Genomic DNA, 22,531 nt, shown 5'->3' with positions numbered 1-22,531 from the left:
CTACTGATTGGGGGCTTGAAGGCCAAGACTAGTGCTGAGAACTTCAGACCAAGAATGATAAATTAATAATTACCAAAGCGTCTCTGGTAGCAAAAGTATGTAGTTTGGACTTTTTTTTTAATGCAAAAAGATCCATTAGAAAGATGAAAGAATATGGCCATGAGCATAAGAAGTAAATCAAGACATTCATTAAGAGGCAATAATGTGTAAGAGATTATTGACGCCTGAGTGATTAAGGACTACAAATGCAGAATAAAATATCTCAAGTTACTTCTGAGAAATGTCTTAAATTAGTTTTCTTTGTAAACATTTGGCAGTCCTGTGCATTATTGTCACCTGCAATACTGGAGTGTAACACACACAGTATGCTCAGAGTCCAAAGTTGTAGTACCACTGAACCAGTTATATCATAGAGGCATGTGCAAGGCACCAGTACGACATCAAGCTTGTTAAAAAATACTGCAATAAACTGCAATAAGTGCAAAGTTCTTTCTGCATTCTTGTGCATTTCCTTCTATGAATTTAAACTATATGAAAATACGGCAATATCAATTTTCAAAACTGAAAATTTAAAACCATCCATAAAGAATATTTAAGAAAATATTCATATATGTCTTTCCAGAAATACTTAATTAACATACTTTTAAAGATTTAAAAGGATAATTTTCAAATTGCATTTACTGTTTTGCACTAAATTATAAAGTAAAATGTTAATATAACATTGATATATTGACTCATTATGGACATCATCCCAAATAAGTGCTATCTCAATAGTTAATCAAAACTGAACTGAAAAGAGGTTTATTTGAGTGTTTCATTTGATTTTTTTGCCTTTTATTTTCTCATATTTGTTTTAGGAAACAAACATGCACAACCAAGAGTAGCCGTTCTTGTCCTGCATGCTTAAAATGACCTCGCCGCAAAACACCTAAAGTAGGGAACTTAGTTCCTCAGCTTATCAGGAAGATCTGCAGAAGTTTACATTATTTATTGTAGCTTTTATATCACAGTGTTTTTCTGTCAATTAATTATGGATATTTTTTGCTTCCTTTCCTTACTTATGGAAATCACTTGCATAATAACAACAAATCCCAAAATCATCACATCAAATATTACTATTAAAAATTACTTTGACTAAGATGTGGGAAAGTTTAGATGAGTAGGTTTTTTCCTTGCAGAAATTACCTGATGTGTGAAGATCAGCTCATCTCTTTCATAATAAGAGGACATCTTTCCTGTGTGGGAGAAGAGAAACATACTTTTGTGTTACATGATTTTTATACTCCAGGTCAAACTTTTTGACCTGGACTTCAAATTGATTATTTCAATAAATAATTTATTTCAATAAATATTAAAGGCTGCGTTTTTCACTTGTTTGGAATCATAAAAAAGTGCATATTAGGTTGGGTTTTTTTTGTTTTGTTTTTTTACACACTTTTACCAAGAATGCCAATAATTGGGGAGGTTGCTTAATTTTTTGTTATACATTAGATTTGGATTAAATCTAACTGAAAAAATAGTGTTGTTTGAAGTTTTTAGAAGACCCAAGCACAGAGAAAGATTGGCAAAATTGAGTGCTTTGATACAAATAAGAAATTATAGAAAATCTGCCAGAGGAGCAGGCCAATGAATGCAGTTAGTAAGCAGGCAATGAGATGGAAGAATCCAGTGAAGAGCCACAAAAACCCAGAAGCTCAAAGAGGTAGGAAGGGAAAATGACAGTGGAACCAAATGAATAAATTGGTGGCTGGGAGAAATCAGGGAAACCGAGGGAGGGAAGCTAATTAACACAGAGACAGTTGTACTAAAGTTGAAAGGGTCTTCAAACTGAAAGGGGACACCTAACAAAAATCTTAGAAAATTTAATCAAATATTAAAGGAACAGAACACAAAATAATCTAAGAAACTAAACAGAGATAAATTGATATGGAAACAAAATTCTAATAAAAATGAACTGAATGTGCCAAGACCTATTGAACACAAATACACCACAAGGAAATGATCAAAACTCAAACACACAAAAAACCCAAAACCCAACAAAAAGAGCACTGATGTCAATTAAAGGACTCTGCTTGTTTGAATGATATAAGCTAACGCTAGTATTGCTTTGTGATTCCTTTTCTTTATGCTCATCATCCAGTAAGCATGAGTGTTGTTTTAATTGTGGCAAGTTGAACTAGAGGGGCAGGATGATCTAAACAAAGAGACACACTGCCATGCCCTTCAGCTTTTTATTGGCTCTGTATTTTTCCTCCCTGTGCAGCTGTTGATACCAGAGATGGCTGAAAATATCACCGTTGGTCGCACATTAGTTTCACAGCCTGTCATCAGGAGTCAGGTTGTTTGTTTAGTCTTGACATGGAATATTTGTACAATAGGCATCCAATTAAAGCTGACCTTTAACATGGTGTTTCTGGCCGTTGTCCTTCCGCACACACTGTTTGCTGCCCGTCGATATTTCTCCACTTCCAGATAGACTGACATTCAGGACAGGAAGCACAAACTGCAGGTAATTTATTTATTTATTTTTTCTGAGTTGTGACAGAGATTTGAGTGAAAAGCGGAGAAACACAGATTTGTTCCAAAAACCTACTTTATAACAGAGAAAGGTAGGCAAGCTTCTTTGTCCACATGTGGGAAAAAATAAAATAAAAAAATAGTAGCTGTCCAGCAACACTCAACTTTGTCTTTTCTGCATAATATTCCTCATTCAGGGCTTGTGGTGTAAAACTCAGATAAGAGCACAAACAATCAGAGCAGTGAGCTTAAAGAATGATGTGTAATAATGAGTTTGCAGTTCTTTAACCATAATTTGACTGAAAGTGTGTCTCTCTTCAATTTACCATTTATTCTCTATGCTGTTTTTTCACGCCTTCCACTTCATTGGAAGCAAGTGCTGAGCTTCGTCACACTTATGCAACTCAAGCATATGTGAAAAGACACCCTGCCTTGTTAAGGTGCAAAATGAACTACCATGAAAGATGTGGCTTCGCCTAATTAATTGTGAGCAGTATCTATGATACAGAACTTCATATTTTTGTTCATTCTGTTTTGTTTTCATCAGCAATCGATGTTGCTTAATGTATTTTTTTCACACTTAGTCAACAGATTTTACTGGCATTCAAGAAAAAAAAGAGAAAATAAGAACAAGTGAATTGTAAACTGAATACAGCTTACAATTGACCTTTTACAATGCCAGTCTGTAAAATCTAGGAAAAATAAATTATAGTCTGAAGGTTAAATACATTAAACGTTAGGCCTGTCAAAATAATCAATAAATCAATTAATCACATGATAAATTCCAACAAGCGCAATAGAAAATCAACCATCGGCATGATTTATTGTTTTTCTCTTTCTGCCAAAAACTGGATGATAAAGTCTTCAGTTTGGTAATTTGGTTTCCTTTATAGAAGGACAATTTTGTTTGTCATTTTATTTGCTGTATCTGTTTTGTTTCTTTATTTTGGATAATTAAAATGTATTCCAGCTTTAGTTTTAAATGTTCCGCAGAATTTAAAGTTTGTTGATCTTTGTGAATGTGTTCTTGCATTAATATTTCATTACTTGAAAATGGTCTCAAAACAACAATATTGTTTATCGGAATACCTTCTGGAAAAATTTGCTTTCGTAACCCTATTCATCATAAAAATTCACTATCCAAGGTCTTTTCGTCTGTTCATATTATTTATTTAAATTTTTACTGTTTTAACTTTGCTCAAATTGATATTAAATATCCTAATGTCTGTGAAATAAAGGTCCATATACTGGACTCTGTCTTCTCTGTCTTCCTCCCTCCTCGCTAAATTTTCTTTAGATGTGTGTGTACATGTTTTGGTTGTTTTTTTCCCTGTGTTGTATTGGCAACCTGTCCAGGATGTACTCCACTAGGTACCGCCCATATATTTGAAATTTTGTCTTAAAGTTTGACTGTGTCGATTGGAAAAAACTCTTTGTTAGGTTCAAACTTGTTTACCCAGTCCTTCGTTTACTACATGTAATAGTGATCCTGTTTATTATGAGTGAATAAAACAGCCATTCACTCATAATAAACTCTTTTAACAAAGTCTTTCTCCTTTGTTCCAGGAGAACAAAGGAGAAAGAGAAACGGAGTTAAAGCCACACCTGTTACACACATACAAAGAAAGCCAAGTGGATATCCCAGTGATCTGAAGATGATACTGAAAGGAGATCTGCTGTTTCCACCACTCGCTTCCATGACAACAGCCTTGCAGGCCTCCTACCCCGGTGGCCTGTCTGTAATGCATCATCTGCCCCGGAGGTGTGGTAACACTCACACTAACATGCTTATGTATGCAAAGACTGACACATATATGTAACATCCATTACTGGCACGACATCACACACTACACACAACTGTGCCATATGGCTTTTCCTGTTGACCAGATGCCCAGGAAAAGAAGAGAAACAAAAAACAGATTTGTTATGTTTTTTTTGTTTGGTTTTTTTTTTGGGTCAAGGGGATTGTTTTTCCATGTTTAATGATTCTTAAAACAAGAAAAATTGCATGGATTTTACATCATTTAGATACTAACACACTTCTGCTCATTAATAGCCAACTCTGATTGCAGGCTTTGAGTCACGCCAATCTCAACACCTCACTCAAACGTGTACAGTCTGTGTTTTATGTGTTATGCTATATCCTTGGATACTAGACAAGTACACTGCATGTGATTCACTTTCCCTCGCTCGACAGCTGCTCAGGAGAAAGGAGAACCCAGACAGATAGACTGGTTGAACCATGTTCTCGATTAGGTTTCCAATGCCAAAACAAAGTCACTTTCTGCTGATTGAGTATGTTTACTTTGGGATAAACACATTATCAATATTTTAACACAATCTACTCAAATTTTTAGCCACAGGTTACCTTGAATGTGCAGATTTATGCAATAAAAGACGTAATTTCTTAGATTACTTCTGTAATTCCAAAGCTTTTGTGTTCAAAAAGCTTTGATATTTAGAGCGTGATTTTTTTTTTACTGATTTGCTTTTATCTTTCTCAAACCATTAATTTAATTGATGTCTATAATAGTAAAGTAAAGTAAAGTTGCCCTCACAACCCTACAAAGATAAGAGTGTAATGGATGGCTAGATGTATATCTAGTATTTTATTGACATTACCCTTAACTTTTCAGTATTTTACAGTAAAGCAAAGTTGTCAAGCAAGCAAATGAATGAGATGAAATGATATGAAAAAGCATGGGACAGATGCTCTTAAATGTATAAATAAGTTAAGAAATTTCATCAATCATTATGTTGATTAAAGCATTTCAGAAACCTGTAATCCAGCTACAATGTGTGCTTTTAAATTAGACTTTTATGACCTTCAAACAGTAGGAGTGTATTCAATTGCTCTCCAAATGCAGATTTGTTTCTTTTTGTAGAGTTGCATAACTACTAAAGGTCACTGTTCATTTCAATGTGAGTATTATTACATATTGTATCATTCCAACAACACTAATATTCTTGCAAAGTAATGATTTACTTTAAAAAGCAATCTAATTATTCCATTTAAGGGGAAAGGGAATTTTTCTACTTTGTTGACTTTTAGCTTATAAGTTAAGTGATCAAACTTGCATGACTGTTGCTGTTTATTTTTCTGTTAAATTTTGACCTTTTTTGTTCTCTGAAGGTTTTCTAGTGAAGCAAAGCAAACAAACGTAGGGTGCCATGTGATAAAATAAGCCATAATGCACAGTGATATAGAATACTAATTCATCACACTGCTTTGTGAGGTAAAGCATCAACAGCTGAAAAATGTCAGGATTTGCTTCCGTTTCAGAAAAGTGCAATGGTTTTCTTCAGACACGTTGAGTCTTAAAATGGACACAAGTCTAAAATTTTGATGTTATTGGACAAATATCAGCAGGTCAAAAAAAACAAAAAAACATTTTTAGTCGCATATTAAACCAGATGCTTAAAAATGTGCACTCTTTACTATATGTAGAAAATAACTGCAGTATGTCAAATACAGTGGTGTTCACTGTAATGCACAGAGAGGCTGTGCTTTTTTCCCAATGCAATCCACAAAATGACTTAATTTTGGATTACCTTGTTTATTCTGCTGGACAATTTGTCGCGGCCTTCTGTTCCAAAAACCTAAAATTTCCAATAAAAGCCGTGGGTGGTAACATGTGGGTTTTGGATTTGTACGCACTTCCGAATTGATTTATTTCTTGTAAAAGTAGAGAAAAAATAATGACTAAAAACGTCTTGTAACTTAGTCGAAACGAAAATTGATCTCAATTTTATGTTTGAAGGTACAAAAATTGGCTTGAAGGTATACAAAAGTGATTTGAAGGTATAAAAAGTGTTTTGAATGTAGGAAAAAGTGGTCAAAAAAATTATTCTACAAAACCTCCCGTCCACACCAGACATTTGCTAAACAATCCTCCACCAAGCGCCCGGTGTGTTCTTAATTAAACAAATTAATGGGAGGGTCTAACAATTAGCAATGTAATCTAAACAATTCCAAATATAAAAATTAATTACAAATTTTGGTTCTAAATTAACTTAAACATATTCTAACAACCCAAAGAACAAAACTAAATTAGGTAGAAATTATAAACTACAAAAATTTAGCATAAATGGCCACAACACAATTAGTATCTTTCACAACCAGGATACCAGAGAAGCATCCCTCCACTTTCAGTATTGAGTTCTAGCAAACATGCTCTGAGTAAACTTGCGGATGTAAGTAATCTTCTTCTGTTTAGAATGAATGATCTGTTTCCTCTGCATCTTCTACACTCGGCACCAAGACCACTTTTTCTCCACTTCTCTTCCAAGACGTAAGCAGGTTAAAAGGTGGTAGAGGTGGAATACGCTTTTTTTTTTTTTTTTACAAATTGCTTTTTGCTGCAACCAGTCATCTAAAATTAATAAAGAAAGGAACAAATTAGCTAAAAAAAAAAAGGGAGCAGAGACAGTCTTTGCACTTTTCAGAGTTAATGTCTCTCCAAATGCATACATGGCTTTATTACAGATTTTTAGTAACAGTTAAAATACTGAAGACAAAATTAAATTAATATGTTAAAAAGAAGCCAACCTAAAGTAGCTTGATGAAGAATTGTTTGTCTGCCAGGTTTTGAATCTTGCTTTAAGGCCAAAAGTTGTCTCTCTGCGTCCTACGTTTCCTGCACTTTGTATACTTACAAAATGAATTAAGACGATAGCTTCTGCACAGGCGACCATCCTGCTGAGGATTTTCTTATCCCTGATGAATCAGTGTGATATGCAGTGGATTTTCTAACCTACTTATAAAAGCCTGACCTGTGCATGAACATGGACTGACAAGCAAGACCTTCATGTGCAAGCTGAGCAACAACAAAAACCAGACAGGATCTCCCCACATCCCATCTGCTGCGGGTGTTGAGACCTGTGAGTGTTTTTCTTGCCTTCCTGTATTTTGTTTTTCTTTTCCAATTGCATCAAATAAAAGTTTAAAAAAAACTTGTGGAAAGCATGCTTAAAACAGTACAATAATTTACAAAGTAAAGTAGATGATTGTCTTTGGGGGATTATGAGTCTTTTTTTTTTTTACAGATACCTCACCACAGATTTTAAATTGAGTGGTTAGGTTTTTACTTTGTGTAAACAAAGCCCTTGATATACCCAGAGGTTCTGAGTCAGCTGCGACTATAACTAGTGCCTTACAGAAATTTTCTATACCCCTTGACCTGTTCTATACCTGTTGACCGCTGAAGACAGGCAATATCCCCTCTTTCAACACTGCAAGGATAAGTGTGTTCAGACACTGAAGGTATGTGAAGTGATGTGGTTATATTTTTGAGAGGTCAGGGAAACAATCACTGGATTTATATTTAGCTTGACCTGAAGCAATACATTGTAGATGTATTTACAACTACCAGTCTTTTGGAGTATATCTTTTCCAGCTGTGGACATTTAGAGAAAACGTTGTTCATTCTTCTTTGGAGCTCAAGCTCAGTCAGACTGGGTGAATTTCCAAGTCTTGCCACAGATTCTTAATTGAATTTATGCACACAGACTTAAACAGAAATATGTTTCACTCCAAGGTATTATTGTTTTTTCTAGTAAGTAAAACTTCTTCCCAGTTTATAGGTCTAAAATATTCCATCATAAATATATGGCAAGTTCAAATGTGTGCACTGACACATTTCCTGTGTAAATAAGAAATTCATACAGAACACTGTTTACAATGCTAAACAGTACGATCACAACAGTTTCTAAGCTAAAATAAGCAAAGAAGCTAAAGCTAGCCGAAATACTAATGATAGGACTAAGTTAGGACTGGCATCTTGACCTACAGAAACATACTCCATGAAGTTTGAAAAAAAAACAAACAAAAAAAACAAAAAAACATGCAAAAGCTAAAATGAGCTAAAAAGCTAAAATAATAATAGCACATAGGCTAGCACTAGCCTGTTGGCATACGATACTCCATGCAGTGTGGAAACATCCAGAAATGTAAAAAGCAGAAACATTGAAAAAGAGAAACAGTCTGTAATCTTTTTCAAAGAAAAATTTTCTGCTTGTCATTTGTTGAAGAATATAAACAGTAAGAAAATAAATATTCTTTAGCTCCTCTACAGCAAAGTAGCTTAAATATTGATATCCTCTAAAGCGCATTATAGATTGTGCTAATGGTTGTGGGTCACTACCATGTTTCATAACATTAAGTTGCTCTATCTTGTGTGATAACAGATAGAACAATTTGTTAGCTAAAAAGCTAATGTTAGATGAAATGCTGTCAATATCATGCATTTGAAGTCTGACCCAGCTATAACCAAAATGTCCAAAAAAAAATATTTCTGTCTTGACCTCACACAGGTGCTGGTTGAACTTACCAGCTAAATAAAAACCTAACCTGAGTAGCTGTCAACGGTCTGTTCTAAAGTACTAACCAGACATTAAGGAGGTAAAAAGCAAATACTTCTCTGTTGTACTTGGAATAGCAGCTGAATGAGACTGTAAAACACAGATTCTTAAAGAAGAGCAATTGACAGGACTAGCAGCTTTGTATTTTCTGGGTCTGGTGACCTCTTACTTGATGTCACACTAGTATAAATTGTGGTTGATTTCTTCAGGGGTTTGGAAGGCAAGCTACGGAAAAGACAGGAGAGCTACAGGCCTGTGTTGGTCTGTTAGGAAGGAAAAAACAAAGAAAGAAAAGAAGGAAGTAAAATAGGCATGTTTTTCCACTCAAATTGTGCTAATTGAGCGCTGCAGGTTATATCAGTCCGCCTCCTCAACTGTGATTCGTCAATTCCCTTTAAGTTCACAAAGAGTGGTGTAAACTTCTGGATGCCATTCTTGTAATGACCTCAACATTTCCACTCTTTTTCAGGTCTTACAGTTGTCTGGAAATTATTCAAGTAGATTTACATAGGCAATCTGATTGTGCTTGCAGCCTCATTTAACCTAGCCTTAGCTTGTAATATAAATCATGTTCAAATAAACCAGAACTTTAAAAACGGTAGTGTGAAATATCAGATGATTAATAACTTCCGATAAAACATAGTACGTATACAAAACCTTGTCAGTCTTAGTTGTTTTAGCAGAATCAGATGATATGATGGAAGTAGTTGATCTTGTAACCGCCAGATTAATTTCTGGAAAGTGACAAAAAAAGTACAATGGTCAGTGCTGTTGATCAAATATCACTCCGCTGGCAAGAAACACATTTCTGCTCCACCCTTAGCAGACTGTCGAGTTGTAACTGAACTGATAAAGCAAGCAGCCTTTGCCAAGTGTAAGTTTAATAAATTGTCAATTTCTTTAGAAAGTGCAGATGGTTATCAGTTTCCACTCATATAAACATTTACCATTTGAGTTGTTTTAAATTGCTTAAAAAACATCTTTAACAGAGGTTTCATCTGATTAGTTTTTCACAGCTCTTCGATTATTACCTCAGTTTTTCTACTGTGAAAGCGTTTGTATGAAAGGGAAGGAAATATTACTGATAGTGATAGGCAGGTGAAGCCTCCGTCTAGTGCTGAAAATGATTAGAAGCTTGAAGTCTCAGTCTAATTAGGAACAGTGACATCTGGTGGTCAACTAAAGCTACAGCAACCTTTCAAGGGCACCGATGAAGTAATGGCGAGAAACGTAATCTGCTGATGTTCTGTTTATTTACATGAATTCTTGAGTACATCGTTACACATCAAAATATATATTTTTAAAATAGACAGAAAATGTTAGATCTATGCATCAGAAATATTATATAAAAGGAACAAAACATTTGTTGACATCAACACCACATTCCAGCTTGTGAAGCTAATACTTCAAACTATAAAAAACAAATGAAGCAACTGATGACATCCATCCCCAAACATCATTGGTCATCATGTGACAGCTGTGTTTTCTTAAAAGCTCGAACCAAGTGTTTCAAGTCAATCCTTCAAAACCTTAAGGTCCTCTTTCTAGCACTACTGATTATGATTTCACTTGAAAAAAAAAAATCTAAACTTTCCTTTTTAGTTAGTTTTACTGCTTAAACACATTAAAGGAAGGCATGAAGGCAGTAGATCTGTTTGTATGTAAAACATTTATGTTCTTAATTAAGAACATAAATGAGACATTTCCTCAACCTGGGTCCAGTCAATACTACACTTTTTTGCAAGTGACCCAGAGCATAAAACATAATTAAAAAAAAAAAGTAAATTTTTTGAAAATGAATGCCACTGGACAACATTTGTATCAGCTATTGTCTTTGAGAGGTTGAATTTTTTTTTATTAAATGTAGCTTGTCTCATTCCAAGTTGCAGAAAAAAAATAATTTATATGTAATGACAGTCAATTGTTAAACAATTTTACCCAATATTTCAATGCCGACACCCAAATAACTACAGAAAAGAATACATAAATAAAAATGTGAAAGGGGGTCATAAAGACAGCAACATTGATAACTGAAACAAGTCTCTTTAATTATTTTTTATAGCTCTAAATGTATTATCTAAATGCGTTTCTCTATCTACACAATCAAGCATATTATCATGGTAAGTATCACGTTAGAAGGTAAAACAAAGATTAAAAAAAGTAAAAGAAGAGATGGTGAGAAAGACAGACAAAAAAGTGTTACACACCCACATTTCCCTTTAATAAAGCATTTGTACTCATATTCATCCTTAGGGTTACAACATTCTCTAAAAATGAAATTTTACATGCACCCAATTTGCCAACGGTGTGAATGGTTGTTTATTTTGTACGTTCCTTTAAGTAAGAGTGAGCGCTTTCTGATTTGTGTGATTACAGAGAGGATTCACAGAGTTTAGGGTTTGTTGCCACGCAACTGCTACTTTTTTCTACTGCTGAATAAATAATGGCAGGCTTCCATCTTTAGGGAGAGCAATGAAAACATTCTCTTTATCTGTTTGATGCAGGAGAAGAAAGATTACAGACCATATATTTGTCTGCTGCACATTGTACAGTTAAATACATTATATGTTCAGCTCCATAGATTGTTGATTTTATTATTGTCTGCTCATTAATGCATTAATTATATTCTAGAACATCCAAAAGATTTTAAATTTGATTTCTGTACATCCTCATGGTTTCAAATACATGTTTTTCTTCAATAAGGATATCATTTTCATATTGCTTTCTTATTAAAGTTTAATGAAATGTTACATTTGAAGAATGATATGGCACTGAGAGTTGCACTTTTTGCTCCATCATGGTTTTATTTACTTTAAGCATGTCTGCTGTTATTGGACTGCCTATCTGAGGAGCACAGCACCTCTTGTAAATTGATAATTTCACCAATCAGTATTAGCTAGGTCTCTCACTTGGTGTGTAGAATTTCTCATTACATAACACGGCATCTGTAAGCAATCCCCAATTAGTGTGACCTGATGCAGACCATGCTAGAGGTTGTTAATAATTGATCAGACTGCATTCCCAGGAAAGTGGATCTGACCCAGATCAGGATTTTTCTTTCAGTTTGATTTTAATTGTTTAACGTTTTTGGTTAAACCAATTGATTTCCCTCTTACAGCATTTGTGTCCAAGATCCGAATAAAGATGCTTTGAAGTACTTGTGACATTTAATCAACATGGTTTGAAGATCACATTCAGTTTGTGAAAATGTGGCAAAGAAGGTTAACCTCAGAAATGAGGTTAACGCAAACAGAAAACAAAGATGTTGCTTGTTTTCTGTTCTGTTTGTTTGACTCTGTGTTGGGTCCACATCTTGTGACTGTAGCTTGTGATCAGTTGTACATTATAGTTGGTGAAAAAGAAAGGAGGAAAGACACTGGTTCTTGAAATACATTTCTTAAATATTGTAATACTTATCTTTATTGCATGTATTAAACCACAGTGTGTACCCTGTTTAAGCCTTGAGTTTATTTAGTTGGTGTTCTATTTGTTGAAATAAGAATGACCATCATCAGAATATCCACAAAACTCAAAGAGACTTTCTACTGTTTATATGAAAGTGCATAATTTGCAATCAGAAATAGGCTGCAAACATTTAACTTTCATGGGAGTTGTGCAAGGAGGAAACTAAAACACAAATACTGGACACATCATCCTGATGGTGACAAACGGAGGAGTCAGTATCATGCTGTGGGAGTGCTTTTCTTTAGCAGGGACAGGGAAGGTGTACAGGCTGGAAATTATGGAACAATGGATGGGATTAATTACAGTCCAAAACTGGAAGGAAGCATATTTAAAGATAGAAAGGACGTGCACTGGCGCGGAGGTTTTCCCTCTCGCAACAACCCTAAAAACACAACCACAGGTATGACAAAATCAAAGTATATCTATGTCTTATAATTGCCATGTAAAAATCTTTACCTAAATACAATTGACAATCCATGAAAAAACTTAAAAAAAAAAAAAAAAAAAAAGATAGTCTCAGTCACTTTATATGCACTTCAACCAAACTTGAACTATTTTGTAAAGAATGTGTCCAACAAGTGCAACGTATAAAAACATGACTATTCACAACTCCTCTGCTGCTCATATATTGGTATGGAAACCTTTTTTTCCACATGCACAATGTGGATCAGGTTCAAGACTGGACACCTTGAAAAAGAAGCTTCAGAAACAGAGTGCTTGCTGTGTTTATGTAAACTGATATGCACAAACACAGAGAAAGAGAGATGAAGCAAAATGGAGGTGGTTGAATTACACAGATGTTCTCACTGACGGGTGTGTGCATTTTCACTTAGAAATTTGACTTCTAAAGAGCTGTTGTCCTTTTACTAGTTATTTCTTAAGAACAAATTAACTCTGATGGAATTACAATTTGACAAGGAAGTAATTGTCCATGGGCTGCACAGTGATGCAGTTGCTAGAACTGTTTCCTTGCAGCTGGAAGGTCTTGGAAGATTTTCAGCTGTGGCATATGTTTTTTTTTATTTTTGGATTATGGTTGAACAATGCTTTGTGACATGTTCAATATTTCAAAACCTAACCTCGCTGTAAAATTCTCTACGACTTTATCCCTGACCTGTCTGCTGTGTGCCTTTGTCTTCATTGTGCCATTGTTTTTTAAATGATGAAAAACAATATTTATACTGTTTTTCAGTATTTATACTGAGATTAACAACAGGTATTATTTTCTGATCAGGTTACTTTAAAACCAATGAATACTAATGTGATTTTGTGGTAAAATTAAAATAAAAGAAGCATTTTGTCTTCAAGTTTTCTTAAGAAAGGTAGTTTTTTTTTTTTTTTTTGACTTACCTACACAAACCATCAATACATAACTTTCAACACAAAATGGGAACAACAAAACAGAAACACCCTGGATTCAGTCTGTCTAATGACAGTCTCAACATGCGGCCCAAAGCACACCAGCAGTAGACTGACCTCTGGACCTGGTTTCTAGACATTGGTCGCCTCTCCAATTTGCTCTCAAAGCCCATAAACATCTTTGTGTTTGGGAGTGAACAAATAAAGGAGAGAGCTTGCCAGAAAATAGGTGAAGATTGAAGCTGCTTTGAAGAGGACACAAAAAGCAAAAACACGGTCATCACAGAAAGAACAGCATTTTGTCCTTCTGTTCCAATAAACTGCGACATCTACAAATTGGCCAGTCTTTCTTTATCCTCGTCACACAGGCAGTTTGCACCAACATAACAGAGAAAACTCTGATATTTAATCTTTCTACACATATGTTGCCCTACATACACTGTTGCATAAAGGCTGCAATGAATGGAGAGATTATACAAACTAATGGGACTCCTGTTGGACATAAAAATTGTGATTGCTGTCATTTTTCCTTTTAGCAGAAGCAACAACAAGAGAATTAAAAACCCAATTATAGAGAATGTAAGCAGATTTGTTTTGATCAAATGCAGTTTTTTCACCAGACACCTTTCAAAGATTATTATACGTTTTCTAGGTTTGTAATAGTTATCTTCTTTTTTTTCCTCTTTTGTTTCTGCAGTCACATCTGACATAATATCAAGACGACTGCAGGAAACTGGTAAAATGATGCACAATGTTCTTAGTGTGAAATTAGAACAACTATCTGATGCTACAAAGTCTTGTTATGAAAGAATTTGCTAAAGTTTACTTCAACTGATTGGTATGTGAAAAAACCCATTATCAAAGTAACATGCAGCAATGAGTGCAGTTAGAAATTAAAACTACATAATTAAAGAAAGCATCTAAAAATCCCACTCTGAAGTCACAAACAGATGAAAATATTTACATACAAAAGAGATTCCATTTCTCACTATCTGATCATGAATCAGACTAAAATATTCCTGTTTTAGGTCAATTAGGCATAATTGACCTAAAACAGGTCAATTATGCTGTTTGAAAATATTTGAAACTGTGATTTGTGTCAAATATTTTGGATATCTTTCCATAAGCTTCTCACAATAGTGTTGTGTAACAATAGGATTTTTTTGTCTATGCCAAACAATTAGTTAGTTGGCAATCATCAACAAAATTTAGATTAAAATTTCATAGTCAAGACACCATGTGAGTATCAAAAATTAAAACGGCTCTCAGTCTCTGTCAATTATCATTTTATTAATACCTGCTTGGTGAGATATGGCATTACAGAAAAACAGATGGAGTGAATTCACACATTGACCTTCTCAAACAGGAAGCTCTGGACACATCCGGATGAACACAAACAAATTTGTTACAAAATATCAGGATTTATGAATAAAATACTTCAATTACGAGTTAACATACTTTACAATTTATCCAACCATCCATCCATCCATTTTCTGTTCACTCTTCTCCCTAACGGGGTCAGGAGGGTTGCTGGTGTTAATCTCCAGCTACGTTCTGGGCGAGAGGCAGGTTCACCCTGGACAGATCGCCAGTCTGTCGCAGGGCAACACAGAGACATACAGGACACACAACCATTCACACACACACACACATGCACAGGGAGAATTTAGAGAGACCAATTAACCTGACAGTCATGTTTTTGGACTGTGGGAGGAAGCCGGAGAACCCGGAGAGAACCCACCATGCACAGGGAGAACATGCAAACTCCAGGCAGAAAGACCCCGGGCCGGGAATCAAACCCAGGACCTTCTTGCTGCAAGGCAACAGCTCTACCACTTTACAAAAAAAACAAAATAAAAAACTATTTTTTGAAATTCCTGTGTCCTGTGTGCAATTACAAAATGTAGCCTGGTTTTTTATGTTGACTTTGGAGAAAAGGCTTCTTCCTTGCAGTGTAGCCTTTCAGCTTAGGTTGGTACAGGATTCATTCCACTGTGAATAATGACTCCATCTTGCCATCTTCAACTACATTTCTGTTGTCATATTTTACCCAGTGGAGGTTCATCTTCAGAAAGAATCAAACTGGGGGAGGTGCACAGTTCTCATCCAGATGTTTGCCTGATTTCTTTGGATTTTCACATGATGTCATGCAGGGAAGCATCATGTTTGAGGTCTTGCCCTCATTCATTGGTGTGCTTCCATTTAAGCAATTTTTTTCAATAACAAGCTTAGTACTGAAATCCTTTCTAAAATGTTTAAAAGAATTCAAATTTACTTTTTATTTTGAAAATTAATTCTTGCCCACTGTTTTAGGTATTGAATAACCTCAAAGAAAAGAAAAGTCTGCCTGATTTAACATGAATGCTGGAAAAAAATGTTTTATTTTCTTTTACCTGGTTTGTGGAAAATACTTGGTTTAACTTGCATCCCAGTCCTTATGTTTGCAATCTAAAAGTTACAATTTATCTAGATTTGTACTGCATGGAAGTTGCACACCTCCTAACAAGCAAACAGCACATTAAAGCCTAAGAAACTTAAGAAATAGGTCACGGACAAAGTTTTAAAGAGGTACACCATTAAATCCAATTTGAGGAAAGTGTGTGGCACAGCAAACCCAAAAAACCCATCAAGAAAGGGCAGACAATGGAAACTTTCCAAAAGGACAATCAGAGGGGTGAAAAAGAAGGTTAACATGACCACAGAAAAGCTGCAAAAACTCTTAAGCAAAGATATTTTTGTATTGGAAGCCCTTAAGGTGTCGGTTCTACAAAAGTGTTCTTATAAAAAGGAAAAAATATACAATTGGAGTGAATCAGAAGACGCTAAAGACATGTTTGATTGAGGTAAATTAAGGATAGTCTCACATAGGGCACCATTTATGCAAGAACCACCACTGAAAACACCATCCTCATATTCAGTCATGCTGGTCATGCGATTTGTCCACTGGGCCTGGGATGTTTGTTAACTGCATGTCTGTTATTTATATATAAAAAAAAAAAAGAGCATGAAAAATATTTACCCTTGACAGAAGCCCATAGTATATTCTTGGATGGTTTAAATGAAACATTGAAATTCCTGACACTGTCCTTGTCAAAGTCCAGAGATGAGTCCGTCAGAAAATCAGTGGCGTGTGTTAAAGGATGATTGAAGTCACCCAGCCTGAAAAAAAAAAAGAAAAAGAAAAAAAAAAAACTGCGGCTCTTCTACCTTCAGAAATACCCAAAGATGGTTTACAGCAAGATTTGTCAAAAATATTCTGTGTATCTGGCCTCAAGACATTAATGGCTATCCTGTGATGAAAAACTGATACATTTGCCTGAGAAGATCGTTTTTAGATGGCTAACATTAATTTACTGTCAGCTGTAAATGTTGATTTATTCTAATATTGCCTATATGACATGTTATATCTTCTATGTTAAATTACAGGCTTTAAAAATAACTGCAGGCAAATTTATAGGCCTTACTTGTTAAATATGTGCAAAAAGTCTTAAAATGGGAGCAAGTGTAGCGTAGCAGAGGAGCCCATATAAAGAGGACATTAGTCCTCGGTGCAGCCATATGGGATTTGATTCCAGATTTTAGGAGTTTTGCTGGGTGTCTTCCTCCCTTCTCTCTCTGCATATTTCCAGTCTGATTACTGTGAAAGCATCACAAAAAAAATCTTACATAAAACAAAAATGCTTTAAATAAATGTGTCATTATGTCAATACTTTTTCTGTATTCTTATACAGAAAAAGTTAGAAAATCCACCTTTTACTTTATGCTGCCATGGTATTCCAAACAATTCTTTCAATGCAAATGATTTTTTTGACTTTATACTTTACTTTGTGAGACAAATCTTTTATTTTAATTGTTGATTTGTGACATAATGTTTTCACCAGGTAAAATATAATGTGAGATAGTGGCCTGTTTGTCTCAGCCCCTGAGCCCTAAGGTAGATATGGATGTATATTTGTCTTACCCCCAATTGCAGTAAACAAGAAAGAATCAAAAAATAATTTCCAAAGCTACCTGTTGTTGAGAATGGCACATCTTATGGTGACAACGAGATGCCACTTAAAACATTAGAAGCTAGATGCAAGCCAACTAATTGTTTGGGAATAACTTTTCTGTCTGACCATCAGAGATACAAATATATACAGTTTACTAAAGATTGCTTGAGTTTTATCTGCAACTAAATGCTTTGATCGGAAGAATTAAACAGTATAAAAACTCCCTGTGGGTTTGACATGAGACAAAATATTAATATGCAGAAAAGTACCTGATGCTGACTGGTTGGTGGATGATCTGTGGCCCCAGAAATGGTGCCACATGTCAGACTCAATTTACATCATGAATGGTTTAGAGCAGCGCTTCTCAATTCCAGTCCTCAGGCCCCCCTGCTCTGCATGTTTTAGATGTACCTCTACTCCAGAGCAGCTCATTCAAATGATTGCATGACCATCAAGTGCTGCAGAAGCCTGTTAATCACCCACATATTAAATCCAGGTGTGTGGCAGAAGGGAAACACCTAAAACATGCAGGGCACGGGGCATGAGGACTGGAATTGAGAAACACTGGTTTAGAGCAACAGGATTGTTGTAAAATGTTGTTGCTTCCACTGATATTTCAGCAGGATAATGATCCAAAACATGAAGCAAAATCAACATATGAATTGTTCACCAGATACTAAATCAAGGTTCCTCCACAGACACGTGAGTCCTCTGATGTAAATTTTATAGAGAACTTGTGGTCTGAGATGAATAAAAGACTTATTCCCCACTAAATAAATGCACTCATGTTAAAAAGTTTCTTCTATTTTATTGAATAAGCGTTTAATCTGTGTAATTTATTCATTTAACTTTAGTTTGATATCCCTTCAAAGGTAGTAGGCATACTGAAATCGAGTTCTAACTTATTAATAAAGCACTAGTAACAATTTCTAATTTAAGGTGTGAGAATAAAACTATAGAGATGACTTCTAGATGTTAATTTTTAAGGTTCATAAACTCTTCAGGTTGTAACTTCAGACCAATTGCCTTCCTGAATCTTATTTCTGCTGGCTTCCTAGTGGCTATTTCAGAAGCTGCAGAAACCAATAAGCAATCAAACATCAAGGTCTCCTTGCTATCTGTTTTGTTGATGTTTGTTTCCCGCCCCCTCACAGTTTGCAGAGGCACAGCTGCAGAACTTGCACTCTTGCCAATGAGACCTACATGTTTAGTCACTTACCCTGATGATTTTCTAATTACACCTACACAGTGACACACAAGTGACTATAATTAGGCCTCTACACCCTCTGAGGTTCACAGATGTAGATATGAAGTGCCACTGCACAGGTTAATGCTCGCAATTTGCAACTTGCTAAATTTTTGTTGAAAGAAGTCAAATCAGACGGCAGAAAGGATGTGAGGTAAAGTGAACGAATGTCCTTCAGCTTTCTGCTGCGAGGCACTGGGGCTTATCATTAAAACCTTCAGCTCGGACATCTTAAGATTTTCCTTTGTATATTTGGAGTTGTGTTCAGGACGACACAGCTGTAGTCATTTGAAATCATTAGGATATCCAATTAAATAGTCATTCATCCATCCATTGTCTACATCCATGTAGGGTTGCTGTGTTGTGTTGCCAGTCTTACACAAGGTCTATTGAACATTTTGTACCATAACAAGAAATGTTCACATATAGATATTTAATCTAATTTGGTTTGGATCAAATCAAAATATCAGTCAAAATATCAACAAAAACATGTTTTTCTATTGGGGAAAAAGTAAAAAAAAAAAGTTAGTCTTACACCTATTGGCTGAAATAACTTCATTCGGATGCTTTATGCAACCACTGACTATAGTCTGTGACATTAGTTTGAGGAAAGTTTTCATCACTTTTATCTCTGAGATATTTTGAGGGCCTTTGTGCCTTTTCCAGGTCGCCTCACACCATTTCAAAAAGGTCAAGAAGTGAGCTTGATCCGGATCAGGGATTTCTATTCCTTATTTCTGTGGGTGGATTTACTGCTGTGTTTAGGTTCCTTATTAACTTTCAAGGTCCAGATATGATTTAAGTTTTTCTTGCAGTGGATCTCATATTTTCCTCAACCACCTTATGTTGACATTTTTCCTAAGTAACCAAGGCTTCCTCGTTGTACACCTCCAGAAAAAAAGTTTCAAGACTCACCCTTTTTTCTCAAGCATTATCAGAGCCCGATGTACATACACAATGACACATAGAGGTTTTTGAAAATTAAGCACCTTGAGGCCTTCTTTTACTGTAAATTTACATTGGAAACTATTTTCTATACAGCGGAAAGGCTGATTTCAAACTATTTAGAGACATTTTTAAATATGGTTCCTCCAGGCACATGCATACTTAGATTTGATTATAATTCTATCTGTGTTTCAGCCATTGACAGATTTTTCCAAACAATTTATTCATTTTTGTGTCGCTTTGAGCTCCACCGTTGACGTCAGAGTCAAGTTCTTAATTACTTTTCATTGAGAGAAAATGCAGCACAGAAAGTCTTCTCTATCTCCTGACAGCCTTCTGCTTTCTGTGTGCCTGACTCACTCTAAGAAGTAAAACTTCACAAACATTCGGTTCTGCATCAGCTCAGCTTTACGTTTGAAGCAGCTTTGTTTACACCGGGACTTAAATAATCCTCACAACTACAAACAGCGTGTTGGTAATACAGTGAGTTTCATCCTCAAAATCAAAAGAGTTTATTTGTTCACAGCATCTTATCATCAAAGCCAAGCATTTCTGTCAGTCACTGAGCCAACATAGAAACAGATTTTTCTGAACGCCTTTATTTTAAGCATATGCTCTTCCCTATATGTCCACATGGGGGCGCCCGTCTTCCACTTAAACTAAACAAGTTGCACCTGCCTCCCAGTACAGTCTACTCGACTGCAGTCTCCCTTCATATAGCTTATCATTTTACATTTCAGTTCTCTTGGTTTAATTTCAGACTATCCCTTTTCTTCTTGATAAATCTTTTCATCTATGTCAGACCAGAGGAGTAAAACTGAAAATGATATTTCAAACTACCAAAAAGAGTTTAAGTTCAGCTGATTATTAAACTTGGAGAAGATAAAAGGTGCACGGTAAACCTCTCTAGTAGTCAACGCTAATACTGCATTCACTTAGTTTTTTTGTGTGTTTTGAAAAATTGTTAGCGCTCAGGGCACGCGAGATACTCCTCCGTGCTCTACATATGTAGCAGATGTCAACTCATTAGTGTCACAAAGTCTCTGTTTGGTTTCAGGAAAGATTCTGTAGTTACCCCAGAGCAAACATGTGAAAACAGAGCTGCTCTGATGCACCAATTGTTGCTCCAGGCCCTTATCAGTGTTGCATGTTTTTATTGTGTCTGTGTATATGTGTGTCTGAAATATTGTTTAATTCATGAGTACAGCACCAAGTCAGAATAAACAGAAAATCCTATTTTATTTCACCTGACACTCGCATGTTGATGACCACAAGTGAAGTCATACAGTAAAATATCTTCCCTGTCCTTGGTTGTTTTTCCTTAAAATGGATAATAGCAGCACTTTTCAAATGTGTTAATTTTCTTTCACCTGTTCACATCAAAATCACAAACTTCAACCTAGTTTTAAAGCAGTTAAGCCACAATGAGTGAGTCCAACAAGGGCCCCTGTAAACTTCTGATCTCTTGACCAGCTTTGAACTATTATTCATACACTTCACAGATAGCTACTTAGGAGACACAACGTCATGTGGAACATGCTGATCTATTCAGATGAGACCAAAATCATCCCCTAGCTGAAACATGGTGATGGCAGCGTTGTGCTGTGTGGAAGCTTTCCTGCAGCCGGGGATGGAGGATCTGGTCAAAGATAGATAGACCTAAGCACAATATTGGAAGAAAAGCTGTTAGAAGCTGCAAAACACTTGATACTGTTGTGGATGTTCACTTTTCAGCAGGACAACTAAAAGTGGGGCTAAATGGAGCAAAGAGCCTTTTGATGTCATTGAACAAAATGTGCACTTTGTGAGACAGGCTCACTTAATTGTCCATTACTTGTTTCTCTGGTTTGTCTCACTCTCCCATAAGCGTAACTTGTCGGATCTCCGCCTTGAGACATATGTAGCGGTTGCATTGCATTGTGGGATATGTACTGCATTGTGAACCTTGCACTGGCTGGGCCATTAATCACAACTCTGTGAAATTATGGGATACAGTGGTGTGGCTGATCTGCTTGAGGGCCTTGAGCTTGACTTGTCTGGTCTAGCAGAATAAATCCCAACAAAAACAGGTCAGTTTGTGAATTGTGCAAAAACTTTAAAGGGTTTAAATAATTATGCAAGGGCCTTTGCATGTTTTTCTCGCAGTCGTGTGTAGTGAGATATTTTACTGCTTCCAATTTTCCTTCAAAACCCTGTAAGGTGAACATATTAGTATTTCCAAGAATTCAGATGCTGGTTTGGAGAGTTAGAGGGATGGCCTTGGTTTGAGCTCAAGTGGAGACAGAGTCAAATCAAAGAGAGTGCCCACTGGCACTGTTTCAGTCTATTTCATTAATCAGATTCATCATAATCTGAGCGAGTTGCTGCAGGACGTGGAGACAGAAGAGAATTTTTGTATGTTTGGATGGACAGATGAACAGAGAGTCAAATCAACGGTCAGCAAGACAGACATGTTTGGGATAAACAATTATATATATATATATATATATATATATATAAAAAAAAATATAATATATATATAAAAAACATATATATATATATATATATATATATATATATATATATATATATATATATATATATATATATATTTATATATATATATTTTTTTACTTTGGCATTATCTGGGTGTAAACAAGTTGTAAAT

The 22,531-nt window shown here is 35.5% G+C and overlaps 1 protein-coding gene across 1 annotated transcript in view; it reads right to left on the bottom strand.

Moving 5' to 3' along the window:
* rorca (RAR-related orphan receptor C a) overlaps positions 1-17,982 on the bottom strand; it is a 38,848-nt gene extending 20,866 nt beyond the window's left edge. The window contains exons 1-3 of the mRNA XM_044128687.1: positions 17,963-17,982; positions 9,535-9,611; positions 1,186-1,235 (exon numbers count right to left, since the gene is read on the bottom strand). The gene's annotated coding sequence lies outside the window, so the exon portion shown is untranslated. The remainder of the gene's footprint in view (positions 1-1,185; positions 1,236-9,534; positions 9,612-17,962) is intronic.
* Between the last annotated feature and the right edge of the window lie 4,549 nt (positions 17,983-22,531).

The sequence above is a fragment of the Gambusia affinis genome, linkage group LG10, assembly GCF_019740435.1.
Source record: "Gambusia affinis linkage group LG10, SWU_Gaff_1.0, whole genome shotgun sequence".
Lineage (NCBI taxonomy): Eukaryota > Metazoa > Chordata > Actinopteri > Cyprinodontiformes > Poeciliidae > Gambusia > Gambusia affinis.
The sequence above is the reverse complement of the archived record's forward strand: the minus strand, read 5'-3'. Positions and strand labels throughout refer to the sequence as shown.